Source organism: Tamandua tetradactyla, chromosome 2 (genome assembly GCF_023851605.1).
Source record: "Tamandua tetradactyla isolate mTamTet1 chromosome 2, mTamTet1.pri, whole genome shotgun sequence".
NCBI lineage: Eukaryota > Metazoa > Chordata > Mammalia > Pilosa > Myrmecophagidae > Tamandua > Tamandua tetradactyla.
In genome coordinates, this window is record NC_135328.1 from 123,245,871 (window position 1) to 123,269,732 (window position 23,862).

The 23,862-nt window shown below is 42.9% G+C and overlaps 1 long non-coding RNA gene across 1 annotated transcript; it reads right to left on the reverse strand.

Annotated features, from left to right (window-relative positions):
- Positions 1 to 761: 761 nt before the first annotated feature.
- LOC143661929 (uncharacterized) lies at positions 762 to 9,874 on the reverse strand. The gene is made up of 3 exons (XR_013165005.1): positions 9,760 to 9,874; positions 1,567 to 1,771; positions 762 to 825 (listed from the first exon to the last, which is right to left on the reverse strand). It is a non-coding gene; the product is annotated as an uncharacterized LOC143661929 (long non-coding RNA).
- Between the last annotated feature and the right edge of the window lie 13,988 nt (positions 9,875 to 23,862).

Below are 23,862 nucleotides of genomic sequence, written 5' to 3' on the forward strand. Positions count from 1 at the left end.
TTTTCTAATTCTAAACTCTTTAACAGAAAACAGAAACCAGCTGAGAACAGAGAGCCCTAATCTTGTCCTGGTGAAGACCATGAGGCAAAATAGAAACATTTCCATCTCTAAATGTCAGAGAGGGAAAGCTCAAGACAAGAGAGGTTGCTAGAGGGAGCAACTTTTACACCTGTTTAGAAATAAGATTATCTAAGGAGACAGGTGTATCTTTTCCATGAAAGAAAAGGAACCCTTGTAATTTTTGGAATTTAGAAATAACTAATCAATTCTTTTATAGAATTAACAGAAATTAGAGAAAGAATACCCAGGGACATTAAAATATCACAAGGGAACTTCAAGAGCCAAAGAGCTGCACGCTTTACAAACCGATAGTCTTCAAAGTCAGTGAAAGATTCTTTATTTAAAATAATATAGGAAAATTAAAAAAGAGCAGTAAGTGTCCAATTTTAATTTAAGATTGCACCAAAGTGCTTGTATCCCTTTAAATCTTGCTTTAAAATATATTATATTTTAAAAGTAAAAGGTTATCTTAATGTTTTGTTTGTTGTTAATTTTTTTAATTAATAAATAAAAAAAAGTAAAAGGCATTTAAGCAGTCTTTTGAATACCAATATTAGTTAGCATTATACTTTGGTTTTAATAAGGAGTTTCCCTTTAAGGAAAGAAAAGGCTTAACTAGATAGGAAAAGATTTGATATTCTACTCACCTCCAGGAATACAGGAAGCTCCCTCTTCAGATTATAGAGCTTAACTGAGAAACTCCCAACCATGTGCATCCACGCACACAGGAAAATAAAGGGTCTCCCCAGAACATATCCCATCTACCTACAGTGATGAGAAATGTTCCCAAAGATGTCAACAGGACATTGAAATTTCTCTATCTAAACTCTTAGTCCTTCTGGCTAAGTACGAAATGCAACCTCTCAAAGCAAGTATAAAACTGAATTCAAATTTGCATCTACTGAGTTTCCGCTTTAAAAATTTACCTAATATTTTTCGGAACGCATATTCCATCCAGGGGACTAGGCTGAACATGGCTAGAGATAGAAAGAAGGCCAAGTCATAGCTGTCCATCTTTAGGGAGCTTCCAAGCTAACAGAGATGAAAAGGTGTGTGCCCAAGTAATATCTAACAGGTAAATGTTTCTTGAGGGGCATACAGACACAGTTCAGAACATCGCTTGTAGATGGGAACCTCAGGGATGCTGCACGCCCAAGCTGTCTGTTAAACTGGACCTTGAGAGCTGGGAGGACATTTAGGGTAAAGAGCAATGACAGGAAGCAACGGAATTAATTGCTTAAAACAAGGAATCACAAACTGTCAACCAATGGCCAAATTTAGTCAACAGCTGTGTTTTGTTTCTTCTGAGCAACATCTTTCCAAGAAATTGAATGAGTCGCCAGCATGATAAAATTGAGATTTCACTTAAAATTCTGGATGTTGTGCCTTCTCTTGAAAAAAAATCAGAAGATAGTAACACTGGGTCCATGTCCCTATATAATAACAGTCTGCTGGCTTGAGCTCTGCTAGCTTTAGAAAGGAAATGCAGTTCACCATTTGACTTACCTTAAGTTTTTGTGTCTGCTGTGGGGGTCTGTGTTGACTCCTTATTTGAAACACCAGTGTGGGTCAGACCAGTAGCATGCTAGAAGATGTTTAACAACAGACTCTCCAAGGGGTGCGGTGGGCGAGTCCTGATTGTGGCGTTTGCCAGTTTCTGTGGCGTAAAGGTGCTCGCCATGGCCGATTTCAGACTTCCAAGATAGCATCCCTGACAGAGGAATTGGAAAGAGATGCACACAATCATCTCTCACAAGCCACTGAAAGCCATCTTGCCCACACCACTGTTGGCTCTCCTGAGGAAGTTTCTTAAGTCTCCACACTTCAATTTCTTTTTCATGTTAACAAGAAGAAATAATGCTTAACTCACAGTGCTATTCAGAGGCTTAAATGATTTTCCCAGCCTGTCTCCCAATTCATCAGTTCATAATAGTGAGGAGTCTTCTGCTTCATCCTTAGCCCAAATTTCTGATGTCAATAGTTGCATTTGAATTTTTATTTCTAGAATTTTTATTTGGTTCTTTTTTCAAATATTCCTGTTTTCAATAATATCAATAAAATAGTATTGCCTTATATGGGGTTGTTGCTTCTCTTGGTCTCTTTAAACCGATTAAACAGGATGCTTAAGTGGCCTGTTGTCTGTGTTCTTAGGGCATGAAATCTCTAAAATGCAATTTTAGAGATTTCATGCCCTATCTCACAGAATGTTTATTTCTACTGCATTTGGAAGTTTTTTTAATGGGGAATCATCTTCAAGAGTTATTCAGTAGGAGGATGATTGCCTCTTTTACAACATGGTGCAGCTATGCAAGTTTACCCTACTTTTTTTTTTTTTTAACATTTTTTTAGTGTGAAATAAATACAAAAAAGTGAGAAATTTCAAAGTACATTTTAGCAAGTGGTTATAAAACAAATTTCAAAATATGTTATGGGTTACAGTTACCACAATTTCAGGTGTTTCCTTCTAGCTGCTCTAAGACACTGGAGACTAAAGAGAAATATCAATATAATGATTCAGCAGTCATACTCATTTGCTAAATCCTATCTTTTCTATTGCAACTCCTTCTTCTCCTTTGATCCTTCTCCTAATCTTTAGGGAAATTTGGGCAATGACCATTTGTGCTGGTTTGAAAGGATTCTGTCCCCCCAGAAAAGCCATGTTTTAATCCTGATCCAATCTTGTGGGAGCGACTTTCTTTTTAATCCCTATTCAATAATGTTAGGTTGGTATCTTTTGATTAGATTATCTCCATGGAGATGTGACACGGCCAACTGTGGGCATTAACTTTTGATTAGAGGGAGATGTGACTCTACTCATTCCAGGTGGGTCTTAATTAGTTTACTGGAATCCTTTAAAAGAGGAAGCAGTTTGGAGAGAGTTCCTTTCAGGGTCATGAGAACTACGAGAGCCCACACAGTGAGAGACCTTTGGAGATGAAGAAGGAGAATGCTCCAAGGGAGCTTCATGAAATAAGAAGCCTGGAGAGAAAGCTAGCAGACGTCACCATGTTCACCATGTGCCTTTCCAGGTGACAGAGAAACCCTGAACATCATCGGCCTTTCCAGAATGAAGGTAACCTCTTGTTGTTGCCTTAACTTGGACATTTTTATAGACTTGCTTTAATTGAGACATTTTCATGACCTTAGAACTGTAAGCTTGCAACTTAATAGAGTCCCCCTTTTAAAAAGCCATTTCATTTCTGGCATACTGCATTCTGGCAGCTAGCAAACTAGAACACTGTTCCAACATCATGTTGAAAAAAGTGTTGATATTATGGGGTAGGGGTGATGCAACTGATGATGTTCTTGGAAAACTGGTCACCTCTGGGTTTCGGGGCTTATCTGGCCTAGAAACAATACTACAATAAAGAAATATACCTTACTTTTTATACTAATTATTGGCTCACAATTCCCACAGTGCTTGAGTAATGTAGACCCCCAACTGCATGCAGGCAGTCTGGGGCTTAATGTTTTTGTGGGAGGCTCTTTGCCCACCCCAGCCCTGAATGGGGTTCCCTTTTTTCACTGCAGCCCTGGGCCAGGGAGTAGAGTTCTTCTCCATGGGTAGACAGGCAATCCCTAGAGACAACTAGCTTTGCACAGGAGTTCCCTTCCTGTTCCCTACTTTACCTGGACCTAAGACCTCATCTCCCAGGAGAGCTTTAAGCCCTTACCCTTCTGATGGTTTCTGCATCCTAATCCCCTCATTGACTCTTTGGATTTCACTCCTGCTCTCCACACTGGCTTTGCATCAAAAGCCTGGAGACTCCACCTTTTGACTTTTGAGTTGACTATGAACTTTTGCGTTATGATTGTTATAGTTGGGTAACACAAGGACATTGTGTTGACTGGGAATCTGTGAGGATAATGTAGGTGAAATACTGTGCAGCCCTTGGCACACAGTAGGGGCTCTATAAATGGGGATTATCCGCACAGAGACAGGAGAATGTCCATCACGGTCTGGTTTGCAGAAGCACAGGGCCGCGAAAGGAGTTATAAAAGATGAGACTGGAAAGGTGAGCTTCAGGCAGACCATGGGTTGTGCCGGCCTTGCGCAGGAGTTCAGACTCGAACCTTGAGAGAAGAGAGCACAGGGAGGACTTCTAAACGGGAGAATGGTTAGAAATGATTGTGATTTTAGCATTGGATTCTGGCAGCAGAATCGAGAAGGTTAATCAGGAACCACTTTGCCATGGGAAAAGGAAGAGGCCATAGGAGTCTGACTTAGGGGACTCAATATGGGGATGAAAATAAGAGACAAGATGCAAGAAACATCGCTGAGATAAAATTAATACATTCCAAAACCTGATTAGCTGTGGTGCCAAGGAGAGGAAACCAAAGATGACAATCACTGGACTATTCATAGGAGCACTCTAAGACAGGGACATACCGACGTGCAGTATGTTGAGCATGTATTTAATCCTATATTGGCTGAAGTCAGATCAATAGAAGAAAATGGAAGTTGAAGTTGCTGGAGAAGCTAATGCCATCTTGAGCTCATTGTGGATTTACCCCAAACAAGGGCAGGCCAGCTGGGCAAGATGCTTTCCATTTACCTCCCTGGATCTACTCTCCATCCTTCCCCCCAGCACCCCCTTCTGTGCTCTGGAGGCTGGCCCGTGACTCTGTCAGATTTTCTCACCCTTAGTGTTCCTCTTGGATTTGGACAGCAGGAACTAGAGGGAGGGAGGAGAGTGAGATATGGTCTTTATGTACCTCTCCTCCGTTCCCCCTCTGAAGTCACCTCAGGCTGTCTGTGCCCTCCAACAGCAGGCTCCTGTGAAGAAGGTCCCTTCTTTGCACGCTCTCTGGTTCCTTGTACCTGATCTTCCGTTATCCATTCCAGGTCTCTGTTACTAGGCTCAGCTACTGTACCATCCCTTGTGGTTCCTCTACCATGTGCCCACATCTTTATAAATAGCCCCTTTTTAAGCCTTTCAAACTGGAGTGAACCGGAGAAATCATTTTGACCAGCTTCTGAATTTCATTGATGAGGAAAATGGAACCAATAAAGTGACTCATACAAAGTAAGCTGGTGGCAAAGGAGGAACCAGATAGAATCCAGTTTGCTGACTCTCCACCCAAAGCACCGGCCTCCATAAGGTGGCACTGTACTTTAAAGACATGGATGAGCCAATGTGTGTGTACACAGATGCACATGCAGATAACACACAAACGCAGGCACACACACAGAGGCACAGAAACACAGGCACACCTAAATACAGAAACATACACAGAGACACACAGAGACACAAACACTCAGAGACACATACACAGACACGCAGATACACACCCAGACAGATATACGCACACCACGGTATGCGGGTACAATCAGGATAAAGAGATGATTAAAAATCCTTTCTGGGAATGTAAGACCATAAACTTGGGAGCACTATGAGACGTGACTTAGTTTGCTAGAACTGCTGTAATAAAATACCATAAACATAGTGACTTAAAACAACAGAAATTTGTTGTCTTCTAGTTTGGGAGGCTAGAAGTCCAAAATCAAGGTGTCGTAAGGGCACCGTCCTTGGAATCCTGCAGGGGAGACTCCTCCCTTGCCTCTTCCTAGCTTCTGGTGGTTGGCCAGCCATCCTTGGCACTCCTTGGCTTGCAGCAGCTGCTTCTGTTGTCCCATGGCCTTCTTCCCTTGTATGTCTCTGTGTCTCTTCTCTTCTTATAAGGACACCATTGGATTAGGGCTCACCCCACTCTAGTGTGGCCTCATCTTATCCAAGTCCATCTACCAAGAGCCTATTTCCAAATAAAGTCACATTCTGAGGCACTGGGGGCTAGTATTTCAACCTATCTTTTCAACACAGTTCAACCCATAACAAGGAATGGGTAGAAAAGGCAAATCGAAGCTATAGTTTTTGGTGGTTGGTAGAAGGGAAGCATAAGGATGGACAGCAGCTGAGCCTCAGGCCCTAACTTGCACCAGGTAAGCCCGTCACCTCTTCCCCATCACCGCCGTCCAGAATCACTGACCTCTGAAACGCAGGGCCCAGGGGTATGGCAGCCGTGCTTTCCAAATCCCAAACTGGGGTGCAGGCTTCAACAAAGATCTCTGGGGTGGCTTTCAGATACAAAAAGTAGTATGGGTTGTGGGGTTTAAACACTCATATATTTAGGCTTCTGGACATCTCAGTGGTTTATAGGGGGAAGAGGATCAAACATTGGCTACTGGGATCATCCCCCAAAATTCAGGACCTGTAGTTGCTGGAGACAGGGGGGAGGTGGGAGACCAAAAGGAGACAAGAAGAGCTATTAAAACAAGGATAAGATAGTCCTATGTTTTTTTACTCCAAAGATAATTCTGTAGATAATGATGCTTTTTTTCAAATATCCTTCCCAGGGCTGACATTGCCCAGTAAATTTTATCCTCAGAATTTCCAGCCCACCCACAGACTTTCCGGCATTCTGAGAGTCAGGGATCTCCTAAGGGCACATGGGAAATCCTAGCAGAATAAAAAGCATCCCAAGAACTTTAGAGGAAGTTTACTTCTACAAGTTAAAACACCTAAACAGCAAGATTTGCACTCAATATACACGTCTACTTCCTCCTTCATTGATACCAAATATCACTCACTTTTGTGACTTGGCCCAAGGTATATCCATGTAGCTTCTTCATTCTCTCCGAAGCAGGTCAGGAGACAAAGATTCGGGTGGAGCTAATTTATTTAGAAGGTACAGGGGACACTGGTAGGGGAGTGCAGAAGGGATACAGGGAAGGAAAGACAGCCGAGATAGGGGTTCCACCAGGCCAGCTATCACCAGGAGTAACTGAAGCTTAATCCTATGGGGCAACACTAAGCCAGAGCAGCACGTATCTGAGAATCATCCACCAGAGGATGAGGGAACTGGGGTATTCACATACCCCACTCTCTTGAGTCATTGGTTGAGGGCTGCAAACAAGGTGCATTCGCTCCTCAGCATTTCTTTCTACCACGTGGTTGTGGTCGATTGGATGATGGACCTTAACAAACAAATGTTCTTAATCTTTTTTTAAAACGTTTTTATTGACAAATCTTCACACACAAACAGTCCATGCATGGTGTACCAAGGAGGGCTCACACTATCATTCCATAGTTGTGTGTTCATCACCAAGATCATTTTTAGAACATTTGCATCACTCCAGAAAAAGAAATAGAAAGAAAAAAGAAAAACTCACACACCCCATGCCCCTCACCCCTCCCTCTCAATGACCACTCGTATTTCAACCTACTCAATTGATTTTACTCCTGATCCCCGCTATTATTTATTTATTTTTATCCATATTTTTTTTTTACTCATCTGTCCATAGCCTGGCAAAAAGGTGCATCAGACACAAGGTTTTCACAATCACACAGGCACATTGTAAAAGCAGCATTATACAATCGTCTTCAAGAATCAAGGCTCCTAGAACACAGCTCAACAGTTTCAAGTACTTCCCTCCAGTTACTCCAATACACCATAAACTGCAAAGGGATATCTATATAATGCATAAGAATAACTTCCAGAATAAACTCTTGACTCTGTTTGAAATCTCTCAGCCACTGAAACTTTATTTTGTCTCATTTCCTTCTTCTCCTTTTGGTCAAGAAGGTTTTCTCAATCCCAGGATGCCAGGTACTGGCAAATCCCAGGAGGCATGTCGCACATTACCAGGGAGAGTTACACCCCTGGGAGTCACGTCCCCATGTTCTTAATCTTCAATGTCATTTTTACTTAAGTTTGGCCCAACTTAATCAGGGTGTTTAGTCCATATTCCTGGAGGCCTTATAAAAAGAAGAAACCAGAAGCCAGCAGTCATGGAAAGTGACATGAGAAGCCGGAAGTCAGCGGAAACTGGAAGCGCATACCCAAGGAAAGAGAGAGTGCCATGTGGCAGGAGGCAGAGACTCAAGCCAAGGAACCCCAAGGATTACAGCAAGGCAGCACCAAAACACTACAGACTTTGGAGAGAAAGCATTGCCTTGCCAACACCTTCATTTCTCACTTCTAACCTCCAAAACTGAGCCAAGAAGGTCTCATGTATGCCAAACCATTGTGAAGTACTCGTCGTCATAGCAGCGTGGCAAACTAAGACAATGGTTTTCTGTGGTTGGAGACAGGGTTGGTGGGGGATGAGCCTTTAGGCTGGGATGCAGAAACTGGCAGGTGGAGATTAGCAAGAGTATACTATATGTTTCTAGAGAAATGTGCACCTCACAGAGAGCATTTATTACACAGGGTGCTAGCAACTCCGTACAACACTGAAGCTGTTTTCAGATAAGGGCTGACTCTTTTTCACCTTTGATCCCCAAGGTCAGCGTGGGCCACTTCTACCTGCAGTTGTCAAAAGATCCCAACAGATATGTTTTCACCCTGCTGAGGGCCGTGAGTCCCCAAAGGGAGGAGGGAAGGATGACACAAACCAAAGGCACGAGATACTTCCCACCAACAAGAACACATTCCTTTCAAGTCCTAATTATTGAAAATCTTTCATTTCATTCCAGGAAGTCATAGCAAGGTTCTGAAAATAAATAACTGAAATGAAAGAAAGTTGGACTAGATTGCACATCACTTCCATATATATTTTTCTGGTTATAGATCTCAGACAATATCCTCAAGTAAACGGTCTGGCCAGACAAAACTTAGACAAAATTCAAATTACAACACTGGCTCTAAAGAGATGTCTTAACTAAAAGTCTTTAAAAATCACTTTTTTTTCTGTAGCTTTCCTCATGAACAGGGAAATGAAAGCACAAAGGGGGAGAAAGTAGTCTTGAGATCAAATGTGGAGAAAGCTGGAGAGTGACTGACAGACAGAAGGAAACCCTCAGCTTCCTTCCTGCGCTGATTGTTTCTGGGGGGAAGGCATTGAAGCTGGGGTGGTTTGCAACAGCTTAGAGGGAGACTATTGACCGAAGAGCCCTTTTGTGTGAAAAGCTATTGTTCAATAACATTTTATGACTTCACAGCTTTTTAACAAGAGGAATTTTAACAAGGAAAATTTCCTTCAAGGTTTCTTTATGAAGTGGGTGAGCTGAGTTCGCTAGGTCTACCCCAGATTAAGCTCTCTTCTAAGATGCTTTCAGATCCTTTAGAAAAAAGGAAAAAAGTTTGAGGTAGTTTTTTTTTTCATTCTTTGAGAACAATTTTAAAGAGAGACTGTGTCTGAGGATAAGAATCCTCTCTGAGGCTGTTATTTCCCAAGACTGAGATCCCTCATGGTAAGCTGCAGGGTTCTTAGCTTTTCCACACAGATTCATCTCTTGTTGTGGGAAATCATTCTTATTTTTTCTCAATTGGATTCTTTTTGGGGAATGATTTGAAAATTCTAGTTGTATTGTTGTTAGAATGAAAGGGGCCCAGTCCCTTAAAATCAGGAAATTGAAGACCCCTCAGTGATGCCAAGCAAAAAAAAACAGTGTCAATGAAGCATTGCCATGTCAGGAGGAGACCGTTTTGGAAATGACCCATCTCTCCGAAATTGGTGCTTCCCCGAAAATCTGAATGGGAGACAATCTATTAGAGCTCATCTCCCTCGTAAGAAACTGATGGCGCATTCTCTGTCTGGTTTAACAACACAATTCACATATTTTAGTCAAGGGCGAATGGTTTTTATGTAATCACTCCTCTCTCATCTTGGGGTTCCTTACTCGTAAAAAGAGTCGTGGTTTCACAATATGCTATGAAAATAGCTCTCGAGAAACAGCTATCAGTAAAATGCCTCACCAAACAAAGAAATCATCCAGTGAAATTCTGCAGGGCTGAAAAATTGTCCTGTAGAGCTGAATCCACTGTTAAAAATCTTGTTTTTGGTCACCAAGCTCATACATCTATTGCAAGCTCCCCTACACATGCAGTCGACTGTGACAGTACCATGAGATGTACAAAAGGAACAAAGACACACAACTGCCATGGCAACCTCTGTGGGTCAGTTTCACCATCTCCTCACTCAGCACCACCATCACCCACCTGGGTACTGAGCGTTTCTGCAATCTGACAGTCCTGACCCCTTTCTGCCTCCCGCCAACACAAAGTCTTCATATCAAAATCTGCTTTCCACAAAACAAACAAATAAAAACCCTGGTGCTCATTTGTACTAGGGTGTGAATGACTGATAGCAGTCAAAAAACCCCCAAGGAGATATCAAATTTCCCAGGGCTCAAAGCCTGTAAGGAATGAGGGATTCCTTGAATCCTGTCAAACCTCAGTTTGCGCCGGTCACGTTTCAAGTTCTTATTAGCCACGTATGGCCAGTGGTTGCCGCAATGGACAGCGTCGGTCTAAATAAATGACTGCATGTAACACACCCGCAACCCTGACAAACTGCAGAAGGAGTTGCCAGTAAAATCGCTCTTTGCTTCCCTTTCTGCCTCCACGTCCACCACCCTCTTGCCCTTCTTAACAGTTAACATTTAGTAAGGGTCCTCAGCATGTGGAACATCTCATTTAAGCCTCAGGACAAACCTACCAGCTAGCGTGCTAATTGCCTCCAATCACCCCTTTGGTGAGGGAGGGATCCTCCACCCTCGTGTTGTGGGAGCGGCTGAACACAGGATGCCCAATACTGGGCAGATGAGGTTGGCAGCAGGTCATCAGGCACATCTACACACAGCCCTGGAGAGGAGAACACACACATCACACAGGGTCACGTGGGGGTTGCACTCAGGAACGCAGTAAACAAGCAGGGGCTGTGGGAGGCAGGCTTTTTGTAGTAGCAAAAGGTTGAGGTGACCCCTGGTTCCTACAGTAGAGTGGGACAGGCTTATTGGAACAATTCCATAGGCTGGAAGTGATCTACAATCTGCTACTCAGGGGTATGGTTGTGGCCTGATCCCCGGCAGAAGGAGAGTTGTTTGGCCTTCTGTGCTGGAACAGAGTGGGAAGGGGGGTGTTGCAGGTAGCCTGTTCCAGGCCCCCCTGGTTTCACCAGATGTCAAGGCAGCACATAATATTGGGCCTTAATTTTCAGCCTTACAACAAAGCCAAGTACAGGTGAGGATGAGTGGTACAAGGAAGTTAAGAACTTGCCCATGGTTCTGTAACTTTACAGTGGTGGAGCTGAAACGACGTGCTACGAAATGATCACGGAGGGACCAGCAGAAATGAAGACAGAGGTGACAGGCAAGACATAGCTAACACCATTTGAGAACAGGAAAAGAATACAAGCATATGTCTCACTTGATTGGAAGAGAGGGACTTGGAAGTGAAGGGTCACAAAACCCATCTCCTCCAACCATCTGCCTGTTCTCTTATCCCAAATGAAGTCATGCCAAGTGGGGACCCCCAATCACACAGCTTATGCGGCTCTGTGCGGGGAGCCCACTGGTCCTTCCAGACAACAAATATTTATACATACTGCTCAGAATACAAAGAGGTATTGGATACAAGCCTTGTCCTCCAGATGTGTATAACCTTGTAGGGTAAACAATGAAAATACGCCATATAAATCAGCTTTTGTGATCCCTACAGTTTATCAACTAAGGATTCAGAATAATCAAGGAAGGCATTGTAGAGACGAAGGGATTGAGCTGAGTCTTGCAGAAAGGGCAGGGAGTCCGCCCTTGGAGGCTGTTCCAGACAGAGTGAACTGCTAAAGCTAGAGTTGTGGAGGTGGAAAAGAGCAAGGTGGGCTGAAGCCGAAGGAAGGTCCCATCAGGATGCTGCGCAAGATGAAGTTGGAAGGACATGTGCTCGTGGTTTCCACAAGGCCCCGGTGAGCGTGCAGGGTTCCGTGGCAGGTGCTGAGGCTCTATGCCTTACCTTGCCGGTCCTGCCCGATAGACCGGTTGATTCATCATTCCCCCTCCAAGCACTTTCCAACTAGGGCCAAACAGTCAAAACCTACCGAGTCAACACATGTCGTCTCTGCTCTTCCAAAACTCATTAAGGTTTATCTGGAAGCCAGGTTAGAGGACACAGCTTTGAAAGGGAGAATCTCAAAGGAAGAGCTTTAGAATACAGACCCAGTTGGTTCCCTTAAGAAGACATACCCGCATGATCACCAATCCTTGACACTTGGGTCTATATTTTAGTTCCAGTTTGCTGAATGGTAGATATTTCATCCCCAAGTTATGTGTCTGTGTATGTTGAAAAGTAGCAGAAAGCAAAATTAAAGTGGCTTAAGTGCAGATGAATTGGCATTGGATTAACTGACATCGGGAGCTGTTTGAAAGATGTCTCCATGACTCCACACCATGATTCCTGTTTTCTCCCATCCTCCTGGCTCTGTTCACTCCTGAGTGTCACTTTCCTCATAGTAGAAAAATGGCCAAAGCTGCTGACCCCCAGCCAACCTGCAGAGAGCGTCCACCCAGCATTCTTAGAAAACATCTTGAAGTTGACCCTGCTTATGTCACATGCCCTTCCTTCTCCATCCCACTCCCATCCAGTGGCCAATGGGTCTTCCTTCCCCAACTGCTTGGTCTTAGCCACATGCCCCACTCCTGGCCAGGGATGGCCTACCTGGAATCAAGATCCAGGTGCAGTTGTAGCAAAGAGTGAGGAGAGAAAAGATAAAACGATACAGTGAAGTCCATGACATTGAGCCTCTTGGTGTGCACGTTTTGCCCAAATTTTAAGTCTTGTGGGATTTGGTTTGGTTTCCAAAGCCTTTTGTGGGTAAGGACACAGACTAGCATTGCCCTGAATTCCTATTTCTGGAAGCAGCATCCTGCTCACCCTCCAGTTTTCTCTTTCTAATTATTCCCAACATAGTAAATCACATTGAACTTAAATGTCGCAAAAGAGAAGACTCTACTGCAGGGTTACTCAGCCTCGGCCCTATTGGTTTTTGAAGAATTCTTTGTTTTCTGGAAGTCTGTCCCGCACATGAAAGTATGCTGACCAGCATCTCTGGCCTTATCTCCTAGATGCCAGTAGCAACCCCTGCCCCTTCCCACTCGTCACAACCAAAAACGTCTTTAGACATTTCCAAATGATGCCTGCGGGTAAAAACTCGCCATCAGTTAAGAACCATTGGGTGACAGTCAAAGAGAAGTTAGGTTTCTCAGATGTCCCTCTTGAGAGACAGCTTTTGTCACTCAATCAGGTGCGTTAGGCTCAGGGATAAAATATCTCATTGGGGTCAGGGCTATGAGCTTGAGTGTCAGCCAGAGCCAGGCTGAAATTAGTAGCTGTGTCACCTTGGGTGAATGGGTTCATCTCTCATCTGTAGGATATCTTCTCACTAGGATATCACAGTATGGACCTCCAAGTCTCACTGCCACCATCACACGAAATCACTTAGGTAGATTAGCTATTTGCCGGGCACTGAAATAAAAACGGATACATTTTTTAGATTGTTTGCTTAGGGAGAATTTTGTTTGCAGGCGCGGGGGTGGGGAGGGTGCATCGGAGGAGGGTTGGTTTGTTGTCTCCTTGCTTTTCTTTTTAAATCGGAGCCCTGCTTCGAAAGGGCAACAAAGAAAACTCTGCTGCTTTTTTGCGGTTAGACCTCCTTGGGCTTTCTTGCTTCAAAGAGAGCCACTCCTTGTCATTTCGAAAGGAGTGGCAAGTAGAGACAGAAATCAGACAACCTGCTGCTGAGCTGAAGGCTTCCGCGAGGCTGCCTGGCGACAGAGGAGGGCGGCGGCGGCAGACAAGGGCGGCGGCCCGGGAGCGCCCGCCCCGCTCAGGCTCCGGCGCCCACTCGGCCGGCAGCTGCCGGAGCAGGCCCGGCGCTCGCATCCTGCTCGGGATAAACACCAGTGAGCTTGGCGGGCACTCCATGTGTGGTCCCGAGCCCGCGGGGTTCCTGCGGCTGCCGGGCTTGCAGGTTTCCCATGCAAGAGCCCGGCGTTCAAGATTGCAAATCTGCCTGCAGTAACTAACCCTTCTTCCATATAAAGCGTATGTTTGCTTCAAAATGTCAAGCTTTGCCTGGCTTCCCCCACCCCACCCCCACCTCCTACCCACCTTATTGTAAAATTAGGTTCCGTCAATCTTTGCAACCCTTAACTAGGACGGTTGAAAATACCCAGCGGCGTTGATCAGGGTACTTTTGATCTTCCCAACATGACATGGAAATCTGGGAAACTGTACCAGGGCAACCGCATTCTAATTTTATGACCCTGACTTCACCGCCAGCACAGAGGCAATAAAGAGAAATAATAAATGAAACAGCAGGCCAGAGCTCAGGAGACAGCAGACCTGATTCAATCTGCACAGGACGCTTAACATTTCTGTGAAGTAGTTTCCACTTTGCAGGGAAGGGAATGCTAACATTCCTGCAAGCCCAGATTCCAGGTGGATCCATAAAAAGATACGTCAGATGCTGAATTCCTGGTGAAACTGTGCATAAGCTAATGGCATCGTTACTGAGCATCATAACTGGGAAAGCAGATGAAAAAAGGATGGATTCTCAAACTGTGACCTGGTGCAGTTGAAAATGAATGCACATTATTTAGGGTACGTGTTAACTCACAGTACAAATGTTCAAAGTAAATTGATTCTGTGATTCATGGTAGTTATTTTTTTTTTTTTAATTTGCGAAATGTAGAAATGTGTTTCACTACGTTTTGACTTGAAAGAGAAAAGATCCATTTTATCCTCACTCAAAAGCCTTTGTGGGGGAAAATCCTTTGAGAAGAGCATTTTGTAAATTAGATTCCTGTCCCTGGGTTTTTGTGAAATTATATGAATCACAAAAAGATTGGCAACAATTTAAGGTCTTAATACATGAGAACAACTGGCAAGCAGCCAATACTTCTGTGTTTCAGGTTTCAGAATTAGTTCTTTATTTTAACTAAGAGGCCATGCCTGCACTAAAACTATTTACCCCCATATATCAATAGTAACAATGTGCAGTTCCATTCGGCATGTGATAAGGATGGAGCCAAGAAATAGAAAACCCATTATTGACTTTCAGTTTTTTTTAATTCCATAAAAACTTCATAGTATCTGTACTTGCCAACTATTATATAAATAAATTCCTACTTGGAATCAGTGACAGCAGAAAATTGACGTACGTAATCATAGAAATGAAAACTTAATTTGAGACATGATGTGAAACATGTCCCCAAAACAATAAGAAAGTATAACAGAAATTGAAAGCAAAAACGCCAAAGTATAGCCAATCAATTCCCACAAGAAGAAAATTTACACTCCCACTACTGGTTTCTCCCTGTCGGCCCTGACTTTTTCTTGGTAGAGATGCTGCTGAATGTACTATGCCGAGCTCAGAACTCAGAGGTCTGAGAAGGGCTGAATGCTCCTGTGGTTCTTCAACCATTAGCAGGGTAAGAACTGTGCTGCTAGTCCCTTCGCCTCTGGCTATATCCTCTGGCTCCCCGCCTTTGGAAATGAGGATGAGGTCCTGGGATCACCTTAGGAACCAATTAATGATAAAACATAAATGAAATAGAAGGAATTCAGTTCACTCAGCCATTAGGAACATCCTTCCAAGAAATTGTTCCAGAGCAAGAGAGCTCTTTACTCATTACCATCTTGCCAAAGAAGCTCTTCTCTTTTGTGCTGGGGTTTTCTTAAGTGCTGACTGTAAACTCATTTTTTGTGACACTTTGCAAAAAGGCCAAACCCGAGAGTCACTCTGCCAACTCAGAGGCTTGGTACAAATAATATAGCTTTTTCTTTTCACTCTATTTCATTCTGAAGAAAGACTACGCATTTTGATTTCTTTTATTTGGAAATACTCCCCATATATACTTTTCTTGTTTCAGAATGGAGTCAGTTCTCCAAACCAAGATGACACAGAAGCCACAACAAATTGGGGTTTTGCGGCAGCTCTGGACTTAGCATTCTGATCTAAAGCCTCAGCCTCCAAAGAATAGCTGAGGGGCTTTTGGACACACTGATCTTGTTTTCCTAGAACGTCCCAGAGAAAAAGATCCTTAAGTAAAATTTGCTTCACTTGTCCTAGCCACAAAGAATGCAGCTTCCATCCTCTGGGTCACTGTTCGTAAAACCCTCATATCAGCCATGGCTAAAGAACTGGGTCTTCTGCAGATACAATGCCTGGGATCCCAAGCTTTGAAGTATGGGGTATACAGTAAGGATATTTGGGGACACTCTAGACCATGCTGTTCCTCTGTAACCACGCTTTCCATTCATCTGGCATCCTTGCCGGAGACAACTTGAGAGGAAATCCAAGCCACCGAAGTCTCCTTACCTCTCACTTTGCCACTGCTTTCCCACTCCTACATGTCTATTTAGGATACTTGTGGGATCCAAAGATAGAGCTTACCTGGGCTTATCTAAAATATCTCCCTCCACCCCCACCCTGGTTTTATCCCCAAGTTGAGATCTTCAGGCGAAAATGCTATTTTAGACTTCATTAGTTAACCAACCCCCACCTCCACTGCACCCTGAGTTTCCAGTTAATATGTAGAAGATCATATTTCCTTGGTGTTGCGTCCAACACAGGATCACATTTTTAGAGAACATTCTCCAGCCTCCTTTGGGGAGATCTTCTCCCTTAAGAATGAGTTGGAGAGAGGCAAGAGCTGGTAGCAATGGGACCTTGTTCCAGTTACCTACTGTTCCTTAACAAACTGCCCCAAAATGTAATGGCTTAAAGCAGCAACCATTTTCATGTCTCTCATGATTTTCGGGGCCAGGAATTTGGGCAGGGCTCAGCTGGGTGATTCTGTTCTATGGGGCATCCACAATCTAACTCAGTGGTATTTAACAGCAAACTGCTTTTCTCCTGTCTGGAGTCTTGGTGGGGATGTTGGAAGGCTGGGCTCAGCTGGGATTGATGACTAGAGCGCCCCCATGTGGCCTCTGCAGTGTGGCTCACTCAAGGAAGCTGGACGCCTTGCCTGATGGTTCAGGGCTCCCAGAGTGCATGTTCCAGCTGTATTGCTTTTTATGACCCAGCCTCAGAAGTGATGTTGTGTCACTCTATCATACCCTACTGTTGTAAAAAAAAAAAAAAAAAAAAAAAGAACAATGCATGAAAGTAGTTAAAATGGGAAATTTTATGTTAGTACACGTATATTACCAAAATTTAAAAATGTATACCGCACAAGAAATGATGCAAACTAGGGTGGACTGTAGTTAATAATATAATTAAAGATATTGGCTCATCAATTATAATGGAAGTACCTACACTAATAGGTGCTACCTGGGCCTATTTTAACAATAAGGAAATTCTTTGCATGTGAGGGATGTTAGGTATATGGGAACTCTGTACTTTCTCTATGATTTTCTGTATACCTACAAGTGTTCTAATTTTTTTTTTTTAATTTTTAAATGTTAAACAACAACCAAAGCCTTCATTTCTAGTCCCAAAAGCTCCTCCCTCCAAATCCTGGTATTTTTGGTTTCCACAGTAACTGAAGAGTCTAGGGCTACCTACCTTCTGGACCATCTTAGAGGGTGTATCAGTTAGGATTCTCTAGAGAAACAGAATCAACAGGGAACACTCACAAATATAAAATTTATAAAAGTGTCTCACGTGACCGCGGGAACGCAGAGTCCAAAATTCACAGGGCAGACTGTGAAGCTAACAATTCTGATGGAGGGTCTGGACGAACTCCACAGGAGAGGCTCACCAGCCGAGACAGGAAAAGTCTGTCTCTTCTGAATCCTCCTTAAAAGGCTTCCAGGGATCAGATTAAGCATCACTCATTGCAGAAGACACTCCCTTTGGCTTATTACAAATGGAATCAGCTGTGGATGCAGCTGACATGATCATGATTTAATTCTATGAAATGTCCTCATCGCAGCAGACAGGCCAGCCCTTACCCAACCAGACAAACAGGTACCACCACTTGGCCAAGTTGACACATGAACCTGACCATGACAGAGGGTTTCTCATGGAGGAGTCCCCCCACCTTCTCCACTATTAGCTGTATCAGCAGGTAGGTACTTCCAGTGACTCACACCTGGCTCTTCTACAGAAGTGATCCATGAGAAGACAGGAAAAGGAAAAGAAACAAGAAAGAGTTAACACACAGAAAACAAAAATTAAAATGTCGTAATTAAGCCTTAATATGTCAATAATTACATTAAATGTGAATGGTCTAAATATACTAATTAAAAGAGAGAGATAAGCAGAGTGGATAAAAAAATATCCAACTCTACCTTTCTACAAGGAACTCACCTCAAATATAATGACATACATAGGTTAAAAGTAAAAGGATAGAAAAATATATACAAAGGAAAGTAAGATTGGCTATCTTAATATCAGATAAAGTAGATACAAGAAGATATACTGATCCATAACATGTATGCCCCAAACAACAGAGTTGCAAAATATGTGAAGCAAAAACTGATAGAAGTGAAAGGAGAAACGGACAAATCCACAATTATAGTTAAAGACTTCAACATCTTTCGCTCAACAACTAATAGAACTATTAGACAGAACATCAGTAAAGATAGAGGATAACTCAGCAAATTCATCAAGCATTTGGGATGTAATCAACATTTACACAACACTGCACCCCCAAATAGCAGAATAAACATTCTTATCTAATACCCATAGAACCAAGATAGACCATAACCTGGGCCACAAAACAAACTTCAATACATTTAAAAGATTTTAAATTGTACAAAATATTGGTTTTCCCCTTCTACAATATCATTTTTCTGGCTCCTTGTTGTATCTTGGCATCTTGCCTTTAAATCATCTCTTTTGCTTCCCACACTGATATGATTTAACAAGCACTCCCAGGCCCTCCTATTACCTTGTTATTGTTAGAACAAGACTTACAGGATACCTTCCACTTTCTGCCCATTTGAATTTGAATTTCCTTCCCTGGAAAAACCTCCCTCTTTAGTGGTGAAAGAAGCTCTTCTTGTCAACCTGAAACAGTTCTTTTGTTAACTAAATGTTTGTCCTTCCTTGCAAGTGTTCCCCATTCCCAGTTCGATCTAGTCTTAGGGTTTGCTCCTCTCTGCTTTTTTGTCCACAGATTTGATTGTTGAATCTTTTGATATTCTCTATAGGGCAGGGGGATCACTTAAGCAAAATATCTCCCTCAAATCACAGACTTTTTTCCTATGCTTTCTTAATTCTTGAAATTTAAATATGATTTTATATTGCAAGAGACTCAGTGGCCCAGGCTGGTGTGCACACAGGCCTGATGATGATAAGATTGCAAGTGATATCCTTATTAGGCCAGTAGTAATAGTTTTTCAATGTAAGCCAGTCCCACAGTCTTATACGACCTCACTCATGTAGCTGGAACAGCCTTAAACTATAGTCACCACTGCAAAAATCTTTACAATTGTAACCTGAATTTTAGGATCTGTCTACTTCAGGTAGGTGAATGCTAGGTCTCATCTTCCAATTTCTCCAGCTGAGTCATCTATTCTACCTGTCCCCAAATTTATGCCCATTGATGCTCATGGAGTTTGGATTTTATTTTAAGCATGATGGGAAGCCAATGGCAGGTTTAAAGTAGGGGTTGTTAAATCTGATATATGTTTTTAAAATTCTCTCCTTCTAGAGTACTGTGCATAACAGATTAGGGTAAATGGGGCAAGAGTGGAAGCAAGAAGTTTAGTGGGGAGGCAACAGCAGCAGTCCAGGCAAGAGACAAGGGTGGCTTGGACAAGACGGTAGTGGTAGAGACAGTGAGAAAGAATAAGATTGGAGACACATTTTTGTCATAGAGCCAGAAAGACTTACAATTGGATTAGACATGGGGTATAAGGGAAAGTGAGAAGTCAAGTATGACTCCAAGGTTTCTAGTCTGAAGAACTGGGAGAATCATGAGACCTTTAACCGAGACGGCAAAGGCCAAGATGAGAGCAGGTTTGGAGATGAGGAAGGAGTTGTATTTTAGACAAATTAAGTCTGAGATGCCTGGTGTAGACGTCCATTCTTCACAGAGAAAATAAATACCATCTGCTGGGGGAGGAGCGGTTCCCTTATCTTCCCACCATCTAATCAAAAATCCAGAAGGATCTGTGCTGTACCTTCTCCCTGTTCCTCCTTATTGCCATGGAGAAAACTGCAGGTGTCAAAGGCCAATTCCTCCATGTCCACTTTCGACCTCATCTCCTTTCATCTGCTCAAGAGAGCGCCTTCTTGAAACATTCTCCTTTCTCAGCTTTTGAAATACCACAATCTGCTTTGTTTACTCTTATCTCCCTAGCTGCTCCTTCTCAATCCATCTTGTTGGCTTTCCCTTATCTACTAGATGTCTAATCTGTGAAGATCTCCTTAGCTCCCTTCTCTTCTTCTGTTCATACTCTAACCCGGTGATATCATCCAGTTTTATGACTTTAAATACCATTTAAACCCTGGTAACTCTCAATATTTTATCTCTATCCCCAACCTTTCTCTGAACTACAGACTCATATACCCAGCTGCCTATTTCACATCTCTCCTCAGAGGATCAGGGAAAGAAGGAGTGGGTAGAGGAAATCTGAGAAAAGAAGAAAATGAAATAGTCAGATGATGATGATGGAAGGAGCAAGTTCGGCAGGAAAGCAAAGTAGGATTATTGGGCATGGTGTCCGTTTAATGCTCAAAGTGAAGACATTTCACAATTTTCCCCAACAATATCCAGCTTCTCAGGGATAGGAACAGAGAAGGCAGATGATTGGGTTCCACCAAGATTGGAGTTTTCAATTAGAATATTCCTGTTACAACTGCTGCCTGACGAAGCTCCCCCAAACCCAGTGACTTAAAAGAACAGCAATTTTGGTTTACCTTAAAGGTCAGAAATTCAGACAGGACTCAGTTGGATGATGATTCTGTTCCTCATGGCATTCACTGAAGTCACTCACTACTACTCAACTGGCAAATCGACTGGTCAGGTGCATCTAAGCTAGCTTCCCTCCCATGTCAGGCACCTGGGCAGAGATGGCCGGAAGGCTCGGTGAATAGGAACTGCTGACCAAGTGCTTGCGCATAGTCTTTCCAGCATGGAAGTTTCGGTGTAGTGGGACTTTTTACTTGGTTGGCAGACTTCCCCAGAGTAAGTATCCCAAAAGAACCAGGTGGAAGCTGCATGGGCATTTCTAACTAGCGCTGGAAACACTCAGTGTTTCTTCTACCACCTTCTTTTAGTTACTGTCAAGTCATAAGGCGAGTCCAGATTCAAGTGAAGGGAATTAGACTCCATTTCTTGATAGGGATAAAACAAGATTACATTGTAGAAAAATATGTAGAAGAAGAAATATTGCTACGGTCATTTTTTGGAAAATACAATTTGCCACACAGAACATCATGGAGGAAGAACAGGGAGAGGCATTGAGGCAAGGAAATGATTATACATATGATCAGAAAACCTATTTGGGTAACGAGTTCAACAAAGTCTCTAAGTGGTCTTATTGACTGGCAGAAAGTGCAGGGCTTGTTGGATTAAGGTCTTGCTGAGACTAGAACCACAGGGGTGCTTATTAGCGAAAAATAGATTTGCATAAAATAAATACTGTGAATGACAAGGTCCAGGGTGTGTGACCATGGAAGTGGGTGATTGAAGGGGAGTGGACAAAAGGGGGTATTAGTAGTGAAGCGTCAAGAACAAACAGTCTAAGGCATTAGATGGGTCATCTACATGGATATTGAAATCCCTGAGTGTGGGGGAATGAGCTGAAGTGGAGGGGAAGATCATATGTGCTCAATTCTGTAAGTTGGAGTGACTAGGAGGCCAGTACCAGGAAGTCCAAACATCACTAGGGAGGAGTGGGGAAGGGGGCACAGCAGAAAGACCTATAGAGATAGTCTAGATGCAGAAATGAGAGGTCAGGAGGCTCTTTTTCTAAGAACCAGCCCTTCTCCACTGAGCCCATGAAGGCAGCACTGGTGACTGAATCCCTGCCTGAACCAGGGTCTGTGGCAGGCCAGAAAGAGGAAGGATTTCCTTCCTTCTTAAAACTTGAAAGGTGCACCAAGTTATCTTCATCTGCAGTGATCTCCTGGCTGCTGCTCCTTCCTGAAGAACCTTCCTTCTCTTACTAACGTCCATTTTCATATTCTCCTGTTTATTCAGTGTCTCATCTTCCCAAATAGTCTCAAGACTATTTTGCTTGTCTGTTCTCCCAGTCTCCCTCTCTCCTCATAGGCAACTGTTCATTATTAGCATGATGGAACCAGGATGATTTCAAATTCTGATTTTGCTCATTGCTGACTCCCTTTTTGATACTCTGGACAAGTCACTTTGATCTCCTCCTGCTTCATCCAGCTGGAACTCTGGTGAGTGAGTGAAGCTTCCCCATAAACCAGAGATAGGCTCTCTAGGCAGAGCCCTCCCGGATGAATGCATTTTACCAAAAAGGAGGACCTTCAATTGTCAAAAAAAAAAAGAGTCCCCTCTTGTGTCAGTCGGTCAAGAAAGGCTGCCCCATGCAAAGCCTGGCTCATTCTTTAGGGGGAAGGAAAAAATGCCAGAAAGAGATGAGATTGTGTCAGAGGGAGAGTGAATAGCTCTTAGGGGGCCAAATTGAAGAGAGAGAGAGAAGAAGAAGAAGCAAAATACTCATGGGAGGAAAAAGAAGGAAGACCAGAGACACTGAATAAAACAAGACAACGGGCATTAATAACAGAAGGATGCTAAAGAGAAAGAGAATTGGGGAACAAATGTATACCAGTTCTCTTGCTTCAGCCACTGTCATGTGTAACATGTGACACAAACCTGGCTCATATTAGCATCTACTAGTAGTGGGAGTTTACAGCAGAGAATTGTCAAATTGAGCTCATTTATTAATAGCTCAATTTGGATTGCAAAGAAATTGTGTTGAGGTAAACAATGAAAGGTACAACGTAACAGATGCAGAATGCAACCGTCTATGCGCTTTAACAAATGCATAGATGAACACATGAACACATATACCCGGGCACCCATCCTGGCACCCACTCCTTGTAGAAGAGAAAAGCAGCTGATAGTACAGTGTGGTCAGGGGTCAGAGGCAGGAGGTTAACATTTTTTTCTTTCTTTTTTTTTTGGCATGGGCAGACTCCAGGAATTGAACCCAGGTCTTTGGCATGGTAGGTAAGAACTCTGCCACTGAGCCACCATCGCACCGCCCGAGGTTAACTTCAACTTTTTAACTGTTTGCCCTTTTAAATATTGTATATAATTTTGGAGTATTGTTCACATTCCCTGTTTTTAGAATAGAGATGAAGGAAGAAGGAGAGATAAAATATTTTAAGCCCTTGAAGAAAAAAACTGACAGGTATTTTTTGAATTTTGTAAAAGGATAAACATCGGGGGGGGGGGGAATCTACAAAAAAAATCACATATATTAACTGCAGACCTCAACAGAACAAGCCACAAGATGGGAAAGTGCAATACAACAAATGGACCAATTCCAGCTTCTTTCCCTTTCATCCTCTGGGAGGTAATGTTTGGCGTGAAGATGTACTATATCAAATAAAATGATTTGCTCAAATGTGAATTTACTCAGAGTCTGTACATGTGTGTCATATGGAATAATAAATCACTCACTGTCAACAAGAAAGTGTCTATAGAACAAAGGACAACCGGGCTTCTTTTTTTCAAAGTATCTAATTGTGGTTGTTTTCATGTCTCAAGCATCATGAAAGTTAAAATGTCCTAAACCCTGCCTTTCTATAACCATTTAAGTGGATTATAATCCAGATGGAGGCAAGTGACTCCTTGCCTTCCTTAATCCATCTCTACATCTTTATTTCTTGCTAAAGATCTGAGGCATATTTCCCAAATTTAGCATTCTCTTTTAATTCTCCACCAAACATGGCTTTGCATGATGAATAGAAACCTTGCTTGCAGGAGATAAATTCAAGTTAGTGGAGAAAATGGATAACGACCTTTGCCTCTGCACCAACCTGAAGGTGCTTGCTACTAACCAAGAACACAAAGGGCAGAAGATGCACTGAGTTGAGAAGATACAACATTAAGGTGAGGAAAATCACTAAATGCAGAAAACAGTGTA